The sequence below is a fragment of the Malaclemys terrapin genome, chromosome 10 (assembly GCF_027887155.1).
Source record: "Malaclemys terrapin pileata isolate rMalTer1 chromosome 10, rMalTer1.hap1, whole genome shotgun sequence".
In the NCBI taxonomy this organism is placed as follows: Eukaryota; Metazoa; Chordata; order Testudines; family Emydidae; genus Malaclemys; species Malaclemys terrapin.
The window spans coordinates 55,714,850-55,738,437 of record NC_071514.1 but is presented as its reverse complement, the minus strand read 5'-3'; the positions used below and the strand labels follow the sequence as shown (position 1 = coordinate 55,738,437).

Here is a 23,588-nt window from a genome sequence, read left to right as displayed (position 1 = left end):
TTTTGTTTTCTTCCAGGTCATTGATAAAAGTGTTAAATAGAGTAGGGCCAAGAACTGATCCCTTCAGAACCCCGCTGGACACACACTTGCTCGATTGTGATTCCCTGCTTACAGCTACATTTTGAGACCAATCAGTCAGCCAGCTTTTAATTCATTTAATATGAGTCATGTCAACTTTATATTTTTCTAGTTTTTTAATCAAAATGTAATTTGGTATTAAGTCAAACACCTCAGAAATCTAAGTATGTTACATTAACACTGGTTTCAGAGTAGCAGCCGTGTTAGTCTGTATCCGCAAAAAGAACAGGAGTACTTGTGGCACCTTAGAGACTAACAAATTTATTTGAGCGTAAGCTTTCGTGGGCTACATCCCACTTCTTCGGATGCATAGAATGGAACATATATTGAGGAGATATATATACACACACATACAGAGAGCATGAACAGGTGGGAGTTGTCTTACCAACTCTGAGAGGCCAATTAAGTAAGAGGAAAAAAAACTTTTGAAGTGATAATCAAGATAGCCCAGTATGGACAGGTTGATAAGAAGTGTGAGAGTACTTACATGGGGAGATAGATTCAATGTTTGTAATGGCTCAGCCATTCCCAGTCTTTATTCAAACCTAAATTGATTGTGTCTAATTTGCATATCAATTTACAACAGAAAAGCTTCAAAAACAGACTCCAACGAGAAACTGCTGAACTCGAATTGATATGCAAATTAGACACAATCAATTTAGGTTTGAATAAAGACTGGGAATGGGATGTAGCCCACGAAAGCTTATGCTCAAATAAATTTGTTAGTCTCTAAGGGTATGTCTACACTACGAGAGTATTTCGATTGTACTTAAATCGAATATGTGGAATTGATATTACAAAGTCGAACGTGTATATCCACACTAAGGACAGTAATTCGACTTTGTGAGTCCACACTAACGGGGCAAGCGTTGACATTGGAAGCGGTGCACTGTGGGCAGCTATTCCACAGTTCCCGCAGTCCCCGCTGCCCATTGGAATTCTGTGTCGAGCCCCCAGTGCCTGCTGGGGAAAAAAATGTGTCGAGGGTGGTTCTGGGTAACTGTCATCATCCAACAGTCACTCCCGCCCTCCCTCCCTGAAAGCGCCGGCGGGCAATCAGTTCACGCACTTTTCTGGTGAGTGACAGCGCGGACGCCACAGCACTGCGAGCATGGAGCCCGCTGCGACCATCGCTACAGTTATGGCCATTGTCAACACCTCACAGCTTATCATCCACCTTTTCCAGAGGCAGATGCTGAGAAATCGGGAGAGGAGGCTACGGCAGCGCGCTGAGGACATGAAGGCTGAGAGTGGCACAGGCCTCTCGCAAAGCACGGGACCCCACGCAGTGAACATCATGGACACAATGGGTCATGTTGATGCTGTGGAACGGCGATTCTGGGCCCGGGAAACAAGCACGGACTGGTGGGACTGCATAGTGCTGCAGGTCTGGGATGAATCACAGTGGCTGCGAAACTTACGCATGCGTAAGGGAACTTTCCTGGAACTTTGTGAGTTGCTGTCCCCTGCCCCGAAGAGCAAGGACACCCGGATGCGAGCAGCCCTGACTGTCCAGAAGCGAGTGGCCATAGCCCTCTGGAAGCTTGCTACGCCAGACAGCTACCGGTCAGTCGCGAATCACTTTGGTGTCGGGAAATCTACCATGGGGGTTGCTGTGATGCAAGTAGCCAATGCAATCGTTGAGCCACTGCTGTCAAAGGTAGTGACCCTTGGAAACGTCCAGGTTATCATAGATGGCTTCGCCGTGATGGGATTCCCAAATTGCGGTGGGGCTATAGATGGAACTCACATCCCTATCCTGGGACCGGACCACCAGGACAGCCAGTACATTAACTGAAAGGGCTATTTTTCAATGGTGCTGCAAGCACTGGTGGACCATAGGGGACATTTTACCAACATCAATGTCGAATGGCCGGGCAAGGTTCATGACGCTCGTGTTTTCAGGAACTCTGGTCTGTTTAGATGGCAGCAGGAAGGTATTTACTTCCCGGACCAGAAAATAACTGTTGGGGATGTGGAGATGCCTATAGTGATCCTCGGGGACCCAGCCTACCCGCTAATGCCCTGGCTCATGAAGCCCTATACAGGCGCCCTGGACAGTGAAAAAGAACTCTTCAACTACCGGCTGAGCAAGTGCAGAATGGTGGTGGAGTGTGCTTTTGGACGTCTCAAGGGGAGATGGAGAAGCTTACTGACTCGCTCTGATCTCAGCAAAACCAATATCCCCATTGTTATTGCAGCTTGCTGTGTGCTCCACAATCTCTGTGAGAGCAAGGGGGAGACCTTTATGGCGGGATGGGAGGTTGAGGTGAATAGCCTGGCTGCTGATTACGCCCAGCCAGACAGCCGTGCGATTTGAAGAGCCCAGCGGGATGCGCTGTGCATCTGGGAGGCTTTGAAAGCTAGGTTCCTCAGTGAGCAGGGTAACCTGTGACTATTAAGTTTGTTTAAAGAGAAGCTGAACCTGCCCCTGTTTCTTTACCCACTTACTGTTGACTATCCTCTCCAGCTACATACCCCATTCACCCCGTCCCCCCCCCTTCCAACACACATTTAAAAATAAAAGACACGGAACTTTGTTAATGGACACCGTTTTCTTTATTACGCATTTCACGGTAAAGTGTTGAAAGTTGGACGCAGACTGTGGTGGGTAGCGGGCGTACTGATGGAAAGAACACTTCTAAACTCGAGGAATGACAGGCTCCTGCTCCTAGAGAGGTCCGCAGTGGTGGACTGGTTGTTTCAACGGAGCCTGCCACCCCTCCTTTTCGGGACTCTGTGTGTGGGGGCTATGTGACTTTGTGGTGGGGGAGGACGGTTACAGATCCCCTGCTGCGTGGCTCTGTGATCCAGGACAAGGACCGCTGCATAAGATCTCTATCCGCCCTCCCCCGCCACAAAGTCACATTCCCCCCCCCCCCCCCCCCCCAGAACATGAAAACCACCTCCCAGACTGACCAGGGTGCCTAGTGACTGCAATGTGTGTGTGACCTTCTGCTGAACTGCCCCCGTGTCTGTACCCTGGTAAAGGTGACTATCCTCTCCAATTACCAACCCCCTTCCTCCCCCTTCAAACACAGTCTCCCCTAAAAGAACATGATGGATACAGTAATTAACAGAAACGTATCTTTTATTAACTACACACTTAGGGGATGAAACTGGGATGGGGGCTTGGGTGAAGCGGGAAGGAAAAGACTTATCAAATTTATGGGAATGAGAGCCTTCTGGTACTTGAGCAATCTGCAGGGGTGGAGTGACAGTTTTCACGGCACCTGCTGCTCCTCCTTCTTGGGACTTTGGGTGAGGGGGGTATGTGACTTTGTGGCGGGGGATGGCGGTTAGAGAGAGACTGCAGCGGGGCTCTGTCCTCCTGCCTCCGGTCCTGCAGAACATCCACAAGGCGCCGGAGCATGTCCATTTGCTCCCTTATTAGTCCAAGCAGCGTTTGAGTCGCCTGCTGGTCTTCCTGCCGCCACCTCTCCTCCCGTTCGCTGTGTGCTCACTGGTATTGCGACATGTTCTCCCTCCACTGGGTCTGCTGTGCCGACTTGGCTCGGGAGCAGCCCAGAAGTTCTGAGAACATGTCGTCCCGTGTCCTTTTCTTTCTCCACCTAATCTGCGCCAGCCTCTGTGAGGGGGATGGCAGGGTAGGTCGGGAGACATTCGCAGCTGTGGAATGGGAAAAAGGGAGTGAATTCCTCACAAAGATAATTTTTGGTGAACAATGAACATAGTCTTTCTCTGTGAGCAAGACCATGCACAACACCTATCACATGCACACTCAGGACAAGGTCGAATTTTCGGCCTTCGCATTCAGTGCCTGGGGTCTTGCAGTGGAGATCAGACAACCGGGGCAGGACAGCGGAATTCGGGTAGCAGGCTGACATGGTAAGCTGTAGACTTTTGGCTGCTTAAAACTTAAATTATAGCTGTGCCCTCCTTTCAAGTTCAAAGCAATGCTCCTATCGTTGGCCAGTTCCTGCTGCCGGCAAGCATGAACTCTGCCCCTTTCCCACCCCCTCACGGCTGTCCCCGGGAAAGATCCCTGTATGCTGCCCCTCTCCCGCCTCCACCGCGTGGCTGTAAACCGCCGGTGAGAGTTCTGTAAAGGAACAGGCAAGCAGTCCCAATAGTAACATTCCCCTAATTCTAAGCAGGTCACCATGAGCGACATCACTCTGCTGAGAATTTCTGAGACCGACAAAGAACGCATGCTGCGTGAAAGCCAGCAAAAACCAGGGCCGTATGCCGCCATGCTCTGCAAGGCAATGATCCCAGAGTACTTGATGATAGCCTGGCGAGGAAAAGTTTCCTACTACGGAGGACACAATAAGGCCCCTCTCCCCAGGAACCTCATGCAAAGGCTTTCCAATTACCTCCAGGAGAGCTTCATGGAGATGTCCCATGAGGATTTCAGCTCTATCCCCGTACATATAGATCTTCTTTTCCAGTAGCTGCATTGGCAAGGACTAAAAAGTTGAGCGCCTAGGGCAAAGTAATCATGATAAACCGGACATTGTTAGATTCTTTTGCAGTAGTTGCACTGCCAAGGACTAAAACGATAAGCGCCTAGGGCAAACAAATCATGAAAAACCCATTGATTATATTCCTGTTCTGTTCAAAATAAATGTTTACATGTGTAAAACACTTACCGACTGATCCTTCCCCTGATTCAGGGTCCGGGTTAACGCCTCGGGACGGTTGGTAGGGGATTTCTGTGAGGGTGATGAAGAGATCCTGGCTGTCTGGGAAATCAGCGTTGTAAGCGCTGTCGCCTGCTTCGTCGTCGTCCTCACCTTCCTCATCTTCCCCGTCCGCTAACATCTCCGAGGAAGCGGCCGTCAACAATATCCCATCCTCAGAGTCCACGGTCAGTGGTGGGGTAGTGGTGGCAGCCGCACCTCGAATGGAATGCAGTGCCTCGTAGAAACGGCATGTCTGGGGCTGGGATCCGGAGCGTCCGTTTGACTCTTTGGTCTTCTGGTACGCTTTTCTCAGCTCCTTGATTTTCACATGATCATGCAGCTTTTGTTTCTACGCACTATAGGTGGGTGCATAAAGAGCTAGTCATCCTGTTCCCTAGTGTGATTTGGTGGTCTGTAGCAGACACCAACTAGTACCCCATCTTGTGCTTTATTTGTTGATGCTTAAGTATTTAAGATCATTTTCTTTTGAGCTGTCAGGATCTCAGAAACAGGTAATGCCATTTCCTACATAGAGGGCCTCTCCTCTTTGCCTTTTGCCCACTCAATCCTTCTTAAATAGGTTATAAGCATTGATTTTAACATGGCAGTCATAGGAATCATCCCACCAGGTTTCAGGAATATCAACTATATTGGATTTATACTCGTAAACGAGCAATTCTAATTTCTCCTTTGTTACCCAGGCTCCTAATATTAATGTATGGGCAGTTCAAGAATTTCTTCTCTTCGCATCCTTTGATTCCTTAATAAAATTTGTTCTCAGCATCTCAATTTTGTGTCAAACTCAATTTAGTTCTACCAGAAGTCATTGGCTTGATGCAAGAATACCTGGATGAAAATCTCTGGCTTTTTTTTTGCTTTTTTTTTTGATTGCATATTAGACGATCATAATGGCCCCTTCTGACCTTAACCTGTGAGATAGATGCAGTACTGCTGGGGAGAAGGGTGGTGGTGGTGGGTTGGATGGGATATGAAACAGAGGACCTGACCTTTTTGGAGGCTTTGTACTTCTTGTAGAGATGCAAAAGTAGTAGTGTTAATTGTGCTGTCCTGGCTAAACTCAAATTTGGGCAGTTCCGTTCTATCTAGTTCAGATTCCCCTTGCAGTTTTCCCCTTGCTTCCTACACAGTTGCTGAGTGCAGTTTAACAGTTGCCACCTTTCACCCCAGAGAAGGCTGTATTTTAGTGGTCCGTGAGGTGATCCTGTATGGATGCTTGGGGATGAGAAGTATCAGGGCTAGCTTTAGGCTGATTCCCCTGATTTCCCCCGAATCGGGCCCCGCGCCCTAAAGAAGAGCGCCTAACTTAGGCGCCTTTTTAATTTTTTTACTCACCCAGCGGCGGTCCGGGTCTTTGGTGGCATGTCGGCGGCGGGTCCTTCTCTCCCTCCGGGTCTTCGGCAGCATTTCGGCGGCGGGTCCTTCAGTGCTGCGGAAGATCTGGAGTGAGTGAAGGACCCGCCGCCAAAGACCCAGACCGCTGCTGGGTATTCGAATCGGGCCCCGCACTTACTAAAGCCGGCCCTGAAAAGTATAATAAAAGGTGTAATTTTTATGAACTATTTTAAAATGGTTTAGAGCTGGGTAACTAAAATGGTTTAGAGCTGGGTAACTACACATCCTTAATACTGCTACATTCCCTTTCACTCCCCTTGTATTTTAACGTTTTGTTGCATCTTGTCTTAACTTATGGTACATTAAAAGCTCTTTGGGGCAGGGACCTCATCTCCCTGTGTGTTGCACAGTGCCCAGCAAAGTGGGGCCTGATTCTGACTTGTGCCCTTAGGCCTTAATGTAATGAGATAACCAGCAATAAGTCTGCTGACATGCTTGTGAATCTGAAAGAAATACGGAGTAAGAATGCCGTGCTTTCCCAATGGAACACAGTTCCTGCATGGGAAGAAATGTTGCCCTTCATCTGTACATTTGCCCATCCGCTGAGACTTCAGGAGCAGGTCCTTCCCATTTTCAGATATGTAGGCAATTCATCCAAAAATGTTTGTCACCATTTACCAAGTTCTGCAGCTTCATAACTGCAATGCACCAGACTTCCCCTGGAGACTGCTTCAAAAACTGGAGAAGAAACCAGTACAGGGTAGAACTTAAAACTAAACCGAAAATTTATAGTGAAAATCCTGGGGATTAGTGGAGGAATTGTAAATGATTAGAAACAAAGAGCGACTGGGATGTAGGTGTGTGTGATGTGCATGAAGAGCTCTGTGTAGCTCGAAAGCTTGTCTCTCACCCACTGAAGTTGGTCCAATAACAGATATTACCTCCCCCACCTTGTCTCACTAATATCCTGGGACAGACGCAGCTACAACAATGCTGCGTCCTTCCTTTTGAGCAGTATTAATCCCTTCCAACACTGCTCTTCACACTGGTGCCAGCTCTCCCCACCAATTTTCTTCTCTGCCTCTCTAGTTCACAGCATCCGAAGAAGTGGGTTGTAGCCCACGAAAGCTTATGCTCTAATAAATTTGTTAGTCTCTAAGGTGCCACAAGTACTCCTGTTCTTTTTGAGCAGCTGCTTAGACACTGTTTGTATTATTCCTCAGTTCTACTCTCAAATGGCAGAATGTGGCAACCCAAGAAAATGTCTGCATTGCCGAATTCTCCAGTGAACAAACATCCATCACTGTTGTAACTGCTGAATTATATAGTGCTCATGTGCAAATCAGCAGTCCTTGAGGCGTATTTTTGTATCCAGTTGCTGGCACTCTGAGAGTCTCAGCGACTACCCTAGCCCCACTCTGCTGCCTCTGCAGGAGGAGTTGCAGATCTTTTTTGCTTTTCCCTTCTCTTGCCCTCAGCACCTGGCTTCCTGACAGTCTTGAGGACCATACTTATGTGCCTAACAGTTCCTCATGGAAACAAGTCTTTGTTCTCTTGCTTCCCCTCTGCTCTCTGCTGCCCTGCCCACATACTCCTCCAAGGGTAGGATACCACTCCAGTGTCTTCATCCAGGGCGTTTTGGCTTCTGCCCTATGGTCCAGGCAACCTAGCTTGTCCACCTGTGACCAGGATGTCATGCACCCATACAGACCACTCCCCTGGTTCTTGGGCCATTTCATTTCTGCTGGCTCTCTTCTACCTTTGCTCCACAGACAGATGGGTCATGACCAAGACATTCTGACACAACAGTTAACCTCTTAATTTCTATATATTCCACTCTATGCCAGAGGTCCTCATGTTTCCAAATGAGGAGCTATTCCCAAGGTTGTGGCCTCTTGTTTGGACCCAGAGCTCCTGTCCGATCATCCACGTCTACTACCACCACTTCTGGGCCTCCTGGTGCCAATTTGAAATGAAGGGTTGCTGGTGAAATGCAGGGATGGCTGAAATAGTTTCTTCCTATCTGGATTGGTTCTGCTGTGGGCAGTGGGCACTAGAAACTGTCCGTTGGTGATATTCAGCAGAGCTTTGTTCTTTCTCGGTGTTTACCAGATATCTCCTCCAATCCTCTCTCCTTCCCATTGACAAGTTGATTAGAGACAAGTTCTTGCTCCAAGCAGTGCACATCTTATTCAGTATTGGGGCAATTCATCTTGTTTCCTGAGAGGAATGACGCTACTATCTTGGTCTTCTCCCTTCTCAATACTTTTGTACAAAAGGCCAGTTTCAGAATGGAGATGCTCACCTTTCCATTATCGCCCAACAACTCGCTGTGCCCCGTGGGTTTGAAACAACCTATATGTGCCTATTTAGCCACAGCTGCATTGGGACCTTCATTTTCTCCTGGGATCTCATACAGACAACTTGTTTATAGTGACATTTCATTCTATAGAATATAGAGAAGTACAATATTTTCATTTCAGTTTATTTGTTTTATAATTGTATGGTAAAAATGAGAGAGTCCGCAATTTGTCAGTAGTGGTGGCTGTAACACTTTTCTATTTTTATGTCTGATTTTTGTAAGCAAGTAGTTTTGAAGTGAGAATTTTTAAGGGAGCACAGGCAGCAGCCCCGGCTGGGAGTGGGGACCTATGGCCTTGGCTACACTCGGGACTTCACAGCGCTGCCGCAGCGAGTGTAGTCGCGCCGCCAGCGCTGTGAGAGCTCTCTCGCAGCGCTGTATGTACTCCACCCCTCCGAGGGGAATAGCCTGCAGCGCTGCGAGCGAGTGTGCAGCGCTGCAGGCTCCGATTACACTGGCGCTTCACAGCTCTGTAGTCGCTGCGCTCAGGGGGGCGTTTTCACACCCCTGAGCACAGCAAGTTGCAGTGCTGTACACCGCCTAAGCCTCTCCTGGAGATGGAGTTATTAGGTCGATGTAGAGGGGCCTTATATCGGTGGGAACAAGGCTGTAGTGTGTACACTGACCTAATTAGGCTGACGTAAGGTGCCTTACGTCAACCTAACTGTACAGTGTAGACCAAGCCATACTTACCAATTTTTCCCTAAGCCCTTATTTTGTTAAACAGAACATTGGCAAGCAATAATTAAGGATTGGACAATCACTGACTGGCTATGCCAGGCCTCTCCATATCTTCCCTTGGAATAGATGGGGAAGGGAAATGCTCTGCCATTTCAGAGAAGGCAGGGCAACCAACAATACAGCAGGCAGAGTGTTACAAAGTGTCAGATTGAGGTTATAGCATTGGATGTTCTTGCTAGAATCCAAGAGACCATTCAAATGATTTCTGGAAGAGAGTGTTCTTTTTATTATATCCCACTTGATTTGTATCTGAGCTGGGTCCCGAATCCAGTGAGGCACTGCTCTGCTCTGCTTAGTGTGTGTCCTCCTTTTTACTGTTTTGTTGCCTGCTTGTAGAGGTTTGTCTGCCTCTCCTAATGTAGAATGCTGGTGATTTCAAAAGTTAGTGAGGAACAAGGCTAAGAAACACTCTCATCATCATGACTTTAGGTAGATATATTATCTGAAAACCTGGATCCTGTTAGAAAGGTTCCTTGCTGTCTGGAAAACAAAGTGCTTGCTTGCCTGGTTTAGTCATTAAATGAATCTGTGGCTTGGTTGAAACTAGCAGTAATCAAGAAAAGCTGTTGAAATCCCAGAATCAATTTGATAGTTTGCAGGCATCTGTATTTGTAAACAGAGTGGCTGCTTTCTTTAGAATGTGAGCAGACCATGTATAGCCTTGTGCTTCCTTCCCTGTCCCTCTGTAGTGCCTCAGTGACAGGCATTTGGAACTAATTTGTTTCAAGGAGCCTCTTTCGCCCATCACCCCTCACTGAGCTTGCAGACCAGACAAGGGGGATGGTCTCTTCTTGAGGGTTGTGCTTTGTGAAATTCTGTGAAGATTTCCCAAAGCTGGAGATCAGGGAGCTGCTTCCAGCTGTTTATTTCATCTGCATTTCTTCAAGTGCCTTTCCTGAAATCAATACAGAGAAGAGTGAAGGGATTAATTGCAGCATTTGCTTGCTCAGCATGTTTTCTGGAGGCTTTTAACACTTTGTTTTTCTTGGTTATATTTGTATGTTTTCAACGTAAAAACTATAACTGGATATAAGGACATTCCAATATCATACTCCCTTTTTTCCTGGATGGCAGGAACCTTTCTGTTTGGATCTTTAGTCCCGGGAGTGGTTCCTGGGTGGGTCCGAATCTTAAATCCACCTCCACCCCCATACATACACACCCAACCCCCAGAAATATAAGCCTTTCAACTAAATGGCTGATACACAAGACTCCTGTACTTTTTGTGAAGGTGTGGCCAGGAGCTGCTATTTTATCTGCCTGCTGTAATTTAGGGGGTGGGGGACTGGGAGGAAGGTGCTGTCTCACTTGCCCTGTGGGGAGGTGTTACTCCCATGTGTTATCTTAAAGGGCTGGCTAGTTTGCATGTTGAAATTCTAATGCAATACCTGCCGCACTAATTAAATGTAATTTCCCTTTGATAAGCTACTTACCAAGCAAAGGGGAAACATCCTGGATGAATCTGTTTAAAAGCTTTGCTCGATATCACAATTTATGTTAAGGAAAACATCGTTGATATGAGGCAGAAGGGCTGGCCACAATGTTAGTTTTTGATTTTCTGTAGTTTGAATTGATTTGCATTTAGATCTTGTTTACAGTGTTTTTACTGGTAGTGAATTTATAGTTAAGATCCTTCTGAGATGTCTGGTACAACTGCCCTTTTATATACTTGTAATAACTGTAAAACCCTTTTCTGCAGTCTGTGTTGGAGGGAAGCTGACCTGGTGCCTCTGCGTGTCCTGCAGGCAAGGAGAAGCAATTGCAGACGTCCATAAGTGATGTCTGTCTGCCCTTGGGTTCATATACTGCCCCTCAGCTATGGCATGTTTCTGTCTAGCTTTTCTAAGGTATCTCTCGCTATGGTTTCTAAAAGTCAGTCATGTGTTCAGATATTGAAATGTCTTTTCAGGGCAGACTGACTTTATATTTTGCTGTTGCAGTGGGTCTCTGTGCCAGTTGCATGGCCTTCATCAAACAATTGTCCTTAGAGGGGCTAGGAGATAATTTTTAATACCACTGTTGGTATAAGAGACCCTCAGTGGTGGATCCTGGGAATTCCTTCTGTGACAGTTGTGAGGACTCTGTTGGCCAGTTCCTCTGTGTAGTAATCTTACAGGTCACTGTGACAGTTCTTTTGTATGACACCTTTCCCTGGTGCTGGTAGGAATGGTGAGTGCTGCTTCCAGAATGGGGGACACTGGCAAACCTCACGTTTCCTTTTTTCATTAAGTTTGCATTTTAAACTGTTGCTCTCAATTAACTGTCTGGTAGATGTTACTGGAGACATTTAATGTCAACATTTTTAATCTCTCACAATACACAGAAGCTGTGTTTTTAAAATGGCCAAGTTTTCCTTGCAAGTCCAATCTAACTTGTCCAAATGAGCATGAACAGATACCATATATCTCAACTTTAGTAAGGCTTCTGATACCATCTCACATCACCTTCTCATAAGTAAACTAGAAAGTATAGTCTAGATGATCCGCTATAAGGTGGGTGCACAACTGGTTAGAAAACCGTACTCAGAGAGTAATTGACAATGTTTCACAGTCAAGCTGACACCCCGGGGATGTGTCATGGGTCCGGTTCTATTCACTATCTTCACAAATGATTTAGATAATGGCATACAGAGTACACTTATAAAGTTTGTGGATGATACCAAGCTGGGAAGAGTTGCAAGTGCTTTGGAGGGCAGGATTAGAATTCAATGTGATCTTAAAAAAACTGGATAACCAGTCTGAAATAAATAGGATGAAATTAAATAAGGACAAATGCAAAGTACTACATTTAGGAAGAAATAATTGCACACATACAAAATGGGAAATGACTGTCTAGGAGAGAGTACTGCAGAAAAGGATCTGTGGGTTATTGTATAGTCTACAAATTAAAAATAAGTCAGCAATATAATACTGTTTCAAATAAAGCGAACATCATTCTGGGATGTATTAGCAGGAGTGTTGTAGGCAAACCCGGGAAGTAATTCTTCCACTCTACTCAGCGCTGATAAGGCCTCAACTGGAGTACTGTGTCTAGTTCTGGGCACCACACTTCAAGAAGGATGTGTCCAAATTGGAAGAAGTCCAGAGGAGAACAACAAACATTATTAAAGATCTAGAAAACATGACCTGTGAGGAGCTATTGAAAAAATTAGGTTTGTTTAGTCTAGAGAAGAGAACACTGAGGGACACATGATAACAGTTTTCAGTTTGTAGAAGGTTGTGATAAAGAGGAGGGTGATAAATTATTCTCCTTATCCACTGAGGACAGGACAAGAAGTAATTGACTTAAATTGCAGCAAGCAAGATTTAGGTTAGACATTAGGGAAAAACTTCCTAATTGTAAGAATAGTTAAGCACTAGAACAAATTACCTAGAAAGGTTGTGGAATCTCTGTCTTTGGAGGATTGTAAGAACAAGTTAGATAAATACCTGTCAAAAATGATCTAGAAAATACTTAATCCTGCCTCAGTTCAGGGGACTGGACTAGATAATCAATCAAGGTCCCTTCCACTCCTACATTTCTATGATTCTGTGATTGTTGGAGGCCGTAAATTCAGAGATGTAGAACAAAATGTTATGCTGCTCTGATCTGAAACCCTATTCCTAGGACCAGTGTTGCAGTTGATAGATGACCAAAAATACATGTATTCTTTCTGTTTTGTGTTTTTACTTTAACTCATTTATTTTGCACTTAAGTATTAAACATATGAGATTTTTAATCCTAAACATACAAGGGAAAGGTATGCAATCTTTCAGAGGAAGACCTGAATTTATATTCTGCAGTAGCAAGATTAGGTTTATACAATTTTAAATTAAAACCTGTATCTGGAAACAGTCTAGATTACACCTGGGTAGGTAAGATGGAAACAGTCTCACTTCTGATGATCAGAAGGATTTGGAGTTAGTATGTATAGAGGCATAGTCAGTTGAAATCTCTAGAAAGTTTTTTTTCCAATTTCTTTGCAACTTCGTAGTCGTATCCTGTTTTCTAAAGTGCTAATTTCTGAGTAGGTTAGGTTAGGGATATATCAGCCATCCCTGAAATATTTGGAATAATCAGGTTTTTAAAGGAAATTGCCAACTTTAATGGACAAATAAATGTTAAGTGGTGTAAGTCAAATTATGCCGTTCGTATTTTAAGAAAAAGTATTTTATTATAGGTTAGATGAAAAGTGAAATACTCAGCCCAAAGATTCCATTTCAAAGGAGAATTCCCAACATGCTTCTAAGTATTTTCAGTTTTTCTCTCCTGCACTGCAGTGTCTTTCCAGTTTTTACAAAATCCATGCCACTCTTTTCATATGCACTTTTGTGCACAATGGGGCATTTCTGATGCGCGTTGCAGCTGCAGTTTGCATGAATGGATGCATCGTCTGTGCTGTGGGTCTTCAAAACTGCCATATTCACAGCAGTGCACAGGAGTCAAAAGACCTAGAAACTCAGATTGCTAGAGCCCTGTGTCTAGGTGGTTTAACTCTATTTAATATCTGCCAGTAGCAACTTACACTCCTTATGTGTTAGTCCACGCTACAAAGTCTTGGCCAGTACAGCTCTACCAGCAAAGCCTCCTAGTGGAGATGCAGTTTGTACCAACCAAAGGAGTTCTTTTGATAGGATAAACTACCTCCCCAAATGACATTAGCTTTCTTAGCAAAAGGGCTCTTTCCAGAGTAAGCTGTGTATAGGCCACTGGAGGGGGAGGAGGGAAGAAAGGTTGCTGGCATGACTATTGGCTGGGTGTGATTTGCTTTTCACACACCTAGCCAACAAAGCCAGCAAAACTTTTTAGTGTAGACCTGATCCATGTAACAGTTACTAGTGTACCGCCAGTGGGAGTTGACAGCTTTGTTTAGATTATTGGAATATAGGAAGAAGAGAGTGCTCATCTGTGCATTGCATTTTTTTCATATCAGAATATATAAATGTGCAAACGGGGGTGAGAGGGTGTCGTCTTATTAGCTTTTTAAAAAATAGTCTGTAAACTTAAATTCCCTGACATCTGCAGAATGTGACGAATCCTGCTTATACCTGCAGATGACAGACTGCTGTTCCCTTTCAAACTCTCTAGATGTTTTATTTTTTTGGAGGATCAAATTTTGATCGGCTGCCTTTCTAGTGTTGTGTGGAGTGATTTTATTGCTTCCCTTACATGCGACACAGCTAGGAGTTAACTTTTTGACTTCTGCAGAGAACAGAATAGTCTGTCCAAAGATGATCTGCTCTTCCAGGGAAGTCACTTCTGCCTAAAACCGCTGCTATTAGCCTGACACAATGATAAAGTTGACACACACGCTGGCATCTGATCACACAGTCTATTGAGAAGGACTGTGGACTGAGCAGTTCTGAGGATTTGCTGTCAGATTATCAAATCAATCCCCAATTTCAGCCTTTTGATTAGACTCTTTGAAACACAAGTGTAGGTTAAATCCAGATGGGAGGAAAGTTGGTTAGCTTTGCTTCTTTGTAATCTGTTTCACTTTCAGCTGCAAAAGATGCTGGCACTGTTCTTGTGAGTTCTGTAGTGCTAGTCTCTCAGCACTAAACACAACAAGGCACAACATTTAGTGCATGAGAGACCAGCCTTTGTTTTATCATACATTTGAATACTAAACCTTTCTGTTCACCTGATAAGTAATCTTTTTCGCTCTTTAATGCCAAAACATCCTTGTAGATTTTATTCTAATCTCTTGTTTAAAGGCAACTCCACCATTTGGGCATTATTATCAGATAATTGACAGCACATGATATTTAAATATGCCTAGGGAATTGCTGAAGGTCATGTAGCATAGGATAATGAGTGCACATTTTTATTTGGCTGACTATAACAGTAAAATTTAGCAGTACATGAAGTATTATTATATGCTTTCCTGGCTTCTTAATGTATCTAGCAGGGAGCTTGCTGGGTTTGATACTTCAGTACAGAACTAAGGCTGCTGTGAAAATCTGACTCCATGGGACAATTACCCACATGCGTGGTAGATGTAAATATCGTAAACAAGAGAACTCTGTTTTAATATTCGTTGTCAGCCTAAGAATCAGCAAGCTGTCATTTCTAAAGGCATCCTTTTTCAGGAGGGAGGGAGGCACATGATAATGTGTTCATCTAAAGCTTAATTTTTCACAGACTACATCTGTGGGGTTAGAACAGCTTTCTCTGAAGGGTTAGCTGGAGAATTGTTTCAATATGGGCCACATCTTCCCAGTTGTGAAGGCACTCATTACATTTCTTTAAACTGCTGCTTTTTGAGGAGGAGAGTGGAATCAAAGGGGACCAAACCATGTGCAGAGCTGTTGTACCTTTCTCCCAAAAGACAGTCAATTAAGGTATTCACTTGAGAAATTGGAATGAAGGAGGGGTAGACCACTTGTCCCTTTAGAGGGAACTTGGACTTTTGGATTATATCCCTACAGTGTCTGCTGCACCAGTAGATACTATGGTGTCCTAGGCGCTTTATAAATAAATTGGTAATGAACAATGAAGCAAAAATGTAACACGTTCTTCAAACAGACTGAAGTATTGGTGTTTCATAAACATAAGACTGCGTCATTAGTGTTTTGACGTGGAAAAGGCAATTATGTGTTGAAAATCTTTAGCACAGGGCTTGAAACATTTACTAGTCAGAAGGTTTAACCATCTAGCCAGAGGCTGATATGAAAAGCTGAGTTTCAGGGTAGATTGCAAGGATTCTAACTCGTGTGTTGTTCGTAGACCCTGCTCAGGGGTTCTATCTTTTATATTAATCTCTATCGAGTAGGTGACAGCAAATATGAACTTCTCTCTTCTATCCTTTGACCATTAAAAGGGAGAAGGAACTTTATTCTCCCATGCTCTCCTGGTTGTTGTGAAGGGAAGAGGGGTGTCTGAACTGTTTTGCCTGGGCCTCTGCCTCTTGTCTGCTGAAAGTGAAGGCGACAGGAAAGGTCTCTGTTACTTTGTACCTTTGCCAGCTCCCATTTTTGGAGTGTCCATCCCTATTACTTGCTCCAGTGCCTGACTCTGCTGCTCCTCAGCGCTTTCCAAGACAGTGGCCACAGCATGAAGCTGGTTGTTTTTCTTGATAGTTTCAGAGAGGGTTCTCAAGTGTAGCCATGAAACTGGCTAGAGGCTAGTCAGTTTCCCTTCTGGTTCTAGGGTAAATTATGAGCAGCATTAGAGGCTGCAGTCGCTTGCAGGCTTGGGTAGACAGTACTGCATTGGTCCACAGATGGAACGTTATCTTTGCAGCCTAATGTTGGGAAACGTCCTCTTTAAAATTAAAGCTTAAATTCTGCAGAAATTGGTAGCTTAGAGGCCCCTCGTCTTCAGGGAAAATTTCTGATTTGCCTATGGCAAGCGAGTTGTTTCAAACCTTGGTTAGAAATAAGAGGTGTTATAAACTCAAGCAAAGAGGATAAACAGGTATTTCATGTCGGCTAATAGAGCTCTTGAGTAGCATTGTAGCAAGGAGCTGTGAAATCTGGTTGTGCTGTGTCACCTGTTTGGAAAATATTGTCTTTATTTTGCTGCCTTCTCTTACCACCATAGTCCTCCTGTGTTAGGCATATTCGGTTCTTTGCAATTAGAGCATCATTGTCTGTGTAGAAACAGGGTGTTCAGGTGAAGGTGGCATACACCAGTCCTTCAGAATCTCCATCCCTGGACTGCGATATTAGAAAGGCCTTTCAGGGTGTTGCCTGCCAATGCTAGAGGAGACTAGCCTCTGAAATGCAGCCAGCCTTACCAGCATGTTCCAGAATGTATTTGGCTGCCTCTGTGTTTACAAACACTTCTTGCTGGGATACAGAAAATGTAAATATTTCCAAAGTACCCTACTTGGTAGATCATTTGGGGCTAGAAGAAATTCTTTTCCAAATCGTGTTCTCTTACTCTTTTTATTAAAAGCAATAGCAGTGTGTTTGGCAGAAATCAGCAGAGGACCAGGAGAGGCCCAGAACTCAGTAGCAGGGCATTCTGCAAGTCAGCACCGAGATGCACTGACAGAGCTATGTGAGGCCAGGACTGGAATAGCAGAGGATGTGATTGCAGTGCTTCGGTGAAAGTGAATTGGCAGAGGTCCTACAACTAAATATCAAGTGGTAGAGGTGTTGGGAAGTCCTGGATAGCTCTGAGTAGTCAGGATTCTATGGCCATGTCTACACCGGAAAATTATGTTGACCTAAGTTACGTCAACAATACAGCTGCTGCAGTTAGTACATTGCTTGTGCACGTGCAAACTTTGTTCCTTGTGCCAGCGATGCGTGTCTCCCCAGGAGCGCTTGTATCGATGCAGAGTGCAGCATATCCCACTGTACAACTTGCCATCATCCAGGGCAGGGTGTTTTGGGAAGTTTTTACAATGCTTGATGGGGCCAAAATGAGTCACGCAGGGGTGACTGGGAGCATGGGGTCAGCGTCCCATAATGCAGTGTTCTCCATCCCATAATTTCATATGCATCCCATAATATCTTGTGCCTTCTTTTCAAAATCCCCACAAACTTGGGCGTCCCTCCTCGCTCTCCACCATCTCGGTCAGCAGCATGGCATGTGCACAGCTCTGCACTATTGTCATGAGTGTTGCAAGCACAGGGTGCATGACCCTGCAGAATTTGCAGAGCTGCAAGAGGAGCAGATGGGAACATGACGATTCCTTGGAGGCTAGATTGCTGTGGGACATTATAAGAAGCAATTAAGAATTGTTGGTGATATTCATGGAGCAGTTGCAGATGGTGGAGCGCTGTTCTGGGCCTGAGAAACAAGCACTGACTGGTGGGATTGTGTTGTCATGCAGGTTTGGGATGATGAGCGGTGGCTGCAGAACTTTTGGATGCCCAAGACCATGTTCCTGGATCTGTAGTGCCAAACTCACCCCAGTCCTCCAGTACAGAGACATCAAAATAAGATCCACACTGACAGTGGAGAAGTGAGTGGCAATTGCACTGCGGAAACTTGCAACTCCAGATAGCTACCGGTCAGTCAGGAATCAATTTGGAGTTGGGAAATTCACCGCAGGGGCAGGGCCATTAATCGCCTCCCAGTGCAGGACATAGTGGATGGATTTGCAGCAGTGGAGTTCCTGAACAGCGGTGGGGTGATAGATGACACGCGTATCCCTATTTTAGCACCAACACACCTTGCCACAGAATACGTCAACAGAAAGGGCCATATTTCTGTGGTGGATCACCAGGGACATTTTACTGACATCAGTGTGGGCTGGTTAGGGAAGGTGCATGATGCACACATCTTTAAGAACACAGGACTGTTCAGAAAGCTGCAAGCAGGGACTTTTTTTCCTAACCAATGGATTACCATTGGTGATATTGAAATGCTAATAGTGATCCTGGGAGACCCAGCCTACCTCTTACTCCCGTGGCTCATGAAGACGTACACAGGCCATCTCAACAGCACCAAGGTTCGCTTCAACTACAGGCTCACCAGATGAATGTGCCGTTGGTCATTTGAAGGGTTTCTGGTGCTGTTTACTTACAAGATTGGACCTCAGTGAGAAAAGTATCCCAATGGTTATAGCTGCCTGCTGTGTCCTGTATAATATCTGTGACGCAAAGGGGGCGAAGTTTCTGCCAGGGTGGAGGTGGAGTGACTGTCTGCTAAATTTGAACAGCCAGATATCAGGGATGTAAGAAGAGCTCAACGCACAGCTATACGGCTTAGGGAGTCTTTAAAAGACCCTTTAAATAGCAAGTCAGAGTAGTGTGCGGTGGTGTAGTGTGCTCTACCTGGCCTTGCTCTTTTGCAACCCGGTATAAATCTTGTAGTGTTTGCACTGTATGCTGGAATATGACATTGTCGTTGCACCTATAAATATTGTCCGTGAATGGTGTTATGGGTTCTGTGAAAAAGTGAAATGGCAAGTAATTGGTGGGTGTCAGACCAGCTCAGCATCAGACAGCACATGTTGTCAACTAATAAAGGTGAATTTTGTTCCAAAAAATAGAATCTTATTCTGTAACATGAACCAGGCAATTAAAAAAAATATGAAAACTTCCTAAGTTTTGTTCCCTTAATTTATTAAGGGGAAAGAACATTCCATTTCAGGTACACGTACGCCCACCGTGGCTTTCACGGGTCATTGTATGCTGAGAACCTGTGATTGTCTTTAATGTCCCCCCTGGGTGGAGCGGTAAGGGAGGTGCACCGACCCCTGAGGCCATGTGGAATGTTGAGGGGGTGTAGGGAGGTTCCAAAACTGAGTTCTCTATGGGCTGCACAGGAAGACCAGAGTCTGCAGCATCTCTCTTTGCTCTCTGAGAAGTGCAAGCATTTCCTGCTGCTGCTGCACATCCCTCTCCTTTTCCTGCGCTTTTCTTCTCTCAGCACTACCCTCCTCCATGCTGTGTGTAGGGGGGATCCTCCAGGCCTTGGCAGTGTTCCACAGAACAGTTGTGATTTTAGCTGATATCTCACCCCTGAGGGTAACAGAGGCAGAGAGAGCACAGCTGCTGCTGGCATCCCCATGCTGCCTGGTCCCGTATGCTTCTAGCCTGCATACTGCAGTGGTGCCTGCTGAAGTAATCGCTGAGAGGCATGGGGAAGTGTCCTTCTGAGGCAGAAGAAATCAGGCAGCCCTCCCCAGAAACTTTGGCAGAGGATTGCTGAGTACCTCCATGGAAGTGTCATCGAGATCTCTATGGAGGATTCACGGGACATCCCAGTGCACATAAATTGCTCCACGTGGCCCCCTCTGCCTCGCTCTAAGGGGGAATGAAAAGCAGACAGCAACTCTGCCTCTCGTGGTTGTTCCACTGCCTCTTCTTGCACAAGTAAAACAGAGTAAATCAGCAGATGTGTCCTGCTACTTTGGGGGTTCCAGCCCTGTAATTTCAAAGAAAACACTTACCAGAGGTTCCTTCCCCTGCACCAGGCTCAGGTGCTGGACTGTGGGGACTGCCTGGACTGCGGTGGAGTCAAAAACACGTCCTGGTTTGCTGTGCAGCTGGAGCCCCTGGTCGCCTGCCCCCCATACTCCTCCTCCTCGCTGTTCACAACAGAGGCCTGTGACTTGGAAATATCCACAGAGCTCTTGGTGGGGGCAAGGGGCAGTCTTCACTGAGGATGGGCATGGAGCTCTTTGTAAAAGCAGCAGATCTGTGGCTCAGCACCGTATCGATCGTTGGTCTCCTTGGCCTACTGCTTCACCTGCCGCAGCTTTCACATGGCACTGCTGCAGATGCCTGTCATAGTCCTCCTCCTGCATCCCCTGAGCAATCTGTTCATAGATGTCTACATTTCTACGGCTGGATCGGACCTGTGCCTGCGCAGCCTCTTCACTCTACAGACCCAGGAGATCCACCACTTCCCGTGTACTCCACGCTGGAGCATGTCTGCAGCGTGTAGCCGGCATGGTCAGCTGAGCAGTTACACTCAATAATGGAGAGCTGCTAGGTGTACTCACCAAGACGGCCAATCAGGAAAAGGAATTTCAAAAATTTGCAGGCTGTAAAGGGGAGGGGCAGCTTCCTGACTGCTGGGCAACCGAGTTCTCAACAGTGACCAGAGTGGTCAGTGTGGGACAGCTACTGGAGGCCAGTAACAGTCAGCGTAAGTAATTCAGTGTCTACACTATCGCTGCATTGACCTAATTACGCCGATGATGACTCTATGCTGCTTGGGGAGGTAGCGTTATTAAGTCAGCGTAGTGGGGCACTTATGTCTCCAGGAGCCAAATTTAAGAACATAACATAAGAAAGGCCGTACCGGGTCAGACCAAAGGTCCATCTAGCCCAGTATCCTGTCTACCGACAGTAGCCAATGCCAAGTGCCCCAGAGGGAGTGAAACTAACAGGCAATGATCAAGTGATCTCTCTCCTGCCATCCATCTCCACCCTCTGACAGACAGAGGCTAGGGACACCATTCCTTACCCGTCCTGGCTAATAGTCATTAATGGACTTAACCACCATGAATTTATCCAGTTCTGTTTTAAACTCTGTTATAGTCCTAGCCTTCACAACCTCCTCAGGTAAGGAGTTCCACAAGTTGACTGTGCGCTGCGTGAAGAAGAACTTCCTTTTATTTGTTTTAAACTTGCTGCCTGTTAATTTAATTTGATGACCCCTAGTTCTTGTATTATGGGAATAAGTAAATAACTTTTCCTTATCCACTTTCTCCACATCACTCATGATTTTATGTACCTCTATCATATCCCCCCTTAGTCTCCTCTTTTCCAAGCTGAAGAGTCCTAGCCTCTTTAATATCTCCTCATATGGGACCCTTTCCAAACCCTTAATCATTTTAGTTGCCCTTTTCTGAACCTTTTCTAGTGCCAGTATATCTTTTTTGAGATGAGGAGACCACATCTGTATGCAGTATTTGAGATGAGGGCGTACCCTTGATTTATATAAGGGCAATAATATATTCTCAGTCTTATTCTCTATCCTCTTGTTAATGATCCTAACATCCTGTTTTGCGTAAGTGAAGACACATCCACAGCTAGGTCAATGTAAGCTGCCTTGCATCGACCTGACCATGTAGTGTAGACCAGGGCTTAGCCACTCACATTTAAGCTACAAAGTTTAGCAAAACTGAAGTTGTGAGAGCATTGTACACTTAGTTTGCACTATTCTTGTCTCTGTTCTAGGAGTGGAAAATAGGTGATATTTGGAGAGTGGCGAATGGCTACAGGAACGCACAAATATTTTTCTTCTCTGTGAATAATACTGTCATATAAGCAAATGCATTTGATAATATCAGGGTCCTGCATTGGTTGCCTAGAGTATGAGAGTATGATCACGCTTGTGATCATCTTAATCCAAAGAAATAAATTTTCTGACTAGTTCAGTTTAATATTTAGAAGTAGAATATGCATTTAATCAAAGTGAGGCTGAGTGCTGCCCGAGGGAGATGCTTACTGATTTCCCAAGATATCTTTGTCACATGCAAATATTCTGTGAACGTCAACAGTTGAGGAGGGGAGAGACTTGATCCAGGTGTCACAATACCCACTCCAGCAATCTCCCAAAGCAGAGACACTCGGTCAAAATTGACTGCCTTCTACCTCTCAAGTGTGTGCCTAGGGGAGGGGTGGGCAAACTTTTTGGCCCTCGGGCCACATCTGGGTGCGGAAATTGCATGCAGGCTTATGAATGTAGGGCTTGGGCAGGAGGTTGGGGTGCAGGAGGGAGTGTGGAAGGGGGTGCAGTGTGCAGGAGGAGGCTTAGGGCAAGAGGTTGGGGTGCAGGGAGGAGTGTGGGAGGGGGCTCAGGGCAGGGGGTTGGGGTGCAGGAGGGATGCAGGATGCGGCAGGCATGCGGGATGCGGGCTCCAGCCCAGCACCATTTACTGTGAGCAGCTCTGGGGTGGCAGCTGCATGCAGCGGGGCTAAGGCGGGCTCCCTGCCTGCCCTGGCCCTGCACTGCGCCTCTCCTGGAAGCGGCCAGCACCACGTCCCTGCAGCCCCAGCAGGAGAGGGGAGCAGAGGGCTCCGTGCGCTGCCCTCACCTTGGGTACCTCCCCTGAAACTCCCATTGGCTGCGGTTCCCCATTCTTGGCCAGTGAGAGCTGTGGGGGGCGGTGCCTGCAGGCGAGGGCAGCGCGTGGAGCCCTCTGCCTCCTCCATCCTCAGGGGCTGCAGGGATGTGGTGCCAGCCACTTCAGGGACCAGTGCAGGACCCGCGGCGTGACAGGGGTGGCAATCCTGTGGGCCAGATCTAAAGCCCTGATGGGCTGGATCCGGCCCACAAGCCTTAGATTGCCCACCCCTGGTCTAGAGCATATGGGCCAGAAGCATCCCCATTGCTGAGTCCTCCCACCCTTGCTCCTGCCATGTCATCACAGCTTGGTTTAAGGATGATTTTCTCTGCCCTGCTTTGCAATGTTTGGTTCACTGGATCTTTAATCCTGTTTTAATTGTTCTGTATGTGACTGTTTTTGAAATTGAACAGTGGAGAGATTGAGGTTTAAGTGTTTGGTATGTCCTTGTGAAATTCTTGCGGTGTTTTCCTTGTGCTGTGGATATAAAAATGTAATTTCAGAAATCAAGAGGAACTTTTTGTTTGTTTATCCTCTTCCTTCACTCTCCTGTCAGAGTTTGCATTTGGTGCATAGGTGTCTTTAACAGAAATTTAAAATCAGAGTAAGTGAGTTTGTATTCCTTAGGTAGCTGTATCTCCTTGACTGAGAAGAGGATCAGTTCCTCGTTGTTAGACTGCATGTTTTTTTGTTTTTTTATTAGTATCTGTTGCAAGTGTTCTTCAGAGGCACAGTGTGAACCGTTCAAACAGTGATACGGTCCAGCTGAAGAGAGTTGTCAGGGCAGGAGAACATTTAGAGAAGGATGGAGTGCAGATGGATTCCTCAAAAGTAACGTCACCTGTTATGATTGCTTTGAAATCCTATACTCTTTACTTATGCTTACCCAGAGTTTACATTCACGTTTGAGTATTAGAGGCCAGAGCTAAGCTGTAAGTAATCCCTC

At 45.8% G+C, this 23,588-nt stretch overlaps 1 protein-coding gene across 2 annotated transcripts in view; it reads left to right on the top strand.

The window, feature by feature from the left end:
- Positions 1 to 23,588, top strand: part of AXIN1 (axin 1) — a 186,365-nt gene that overhangs the window by 57,332 nt on the left and 105,445 nt on the right. The gene's annotated exons all lie outside the window — the stretch shown is intronic.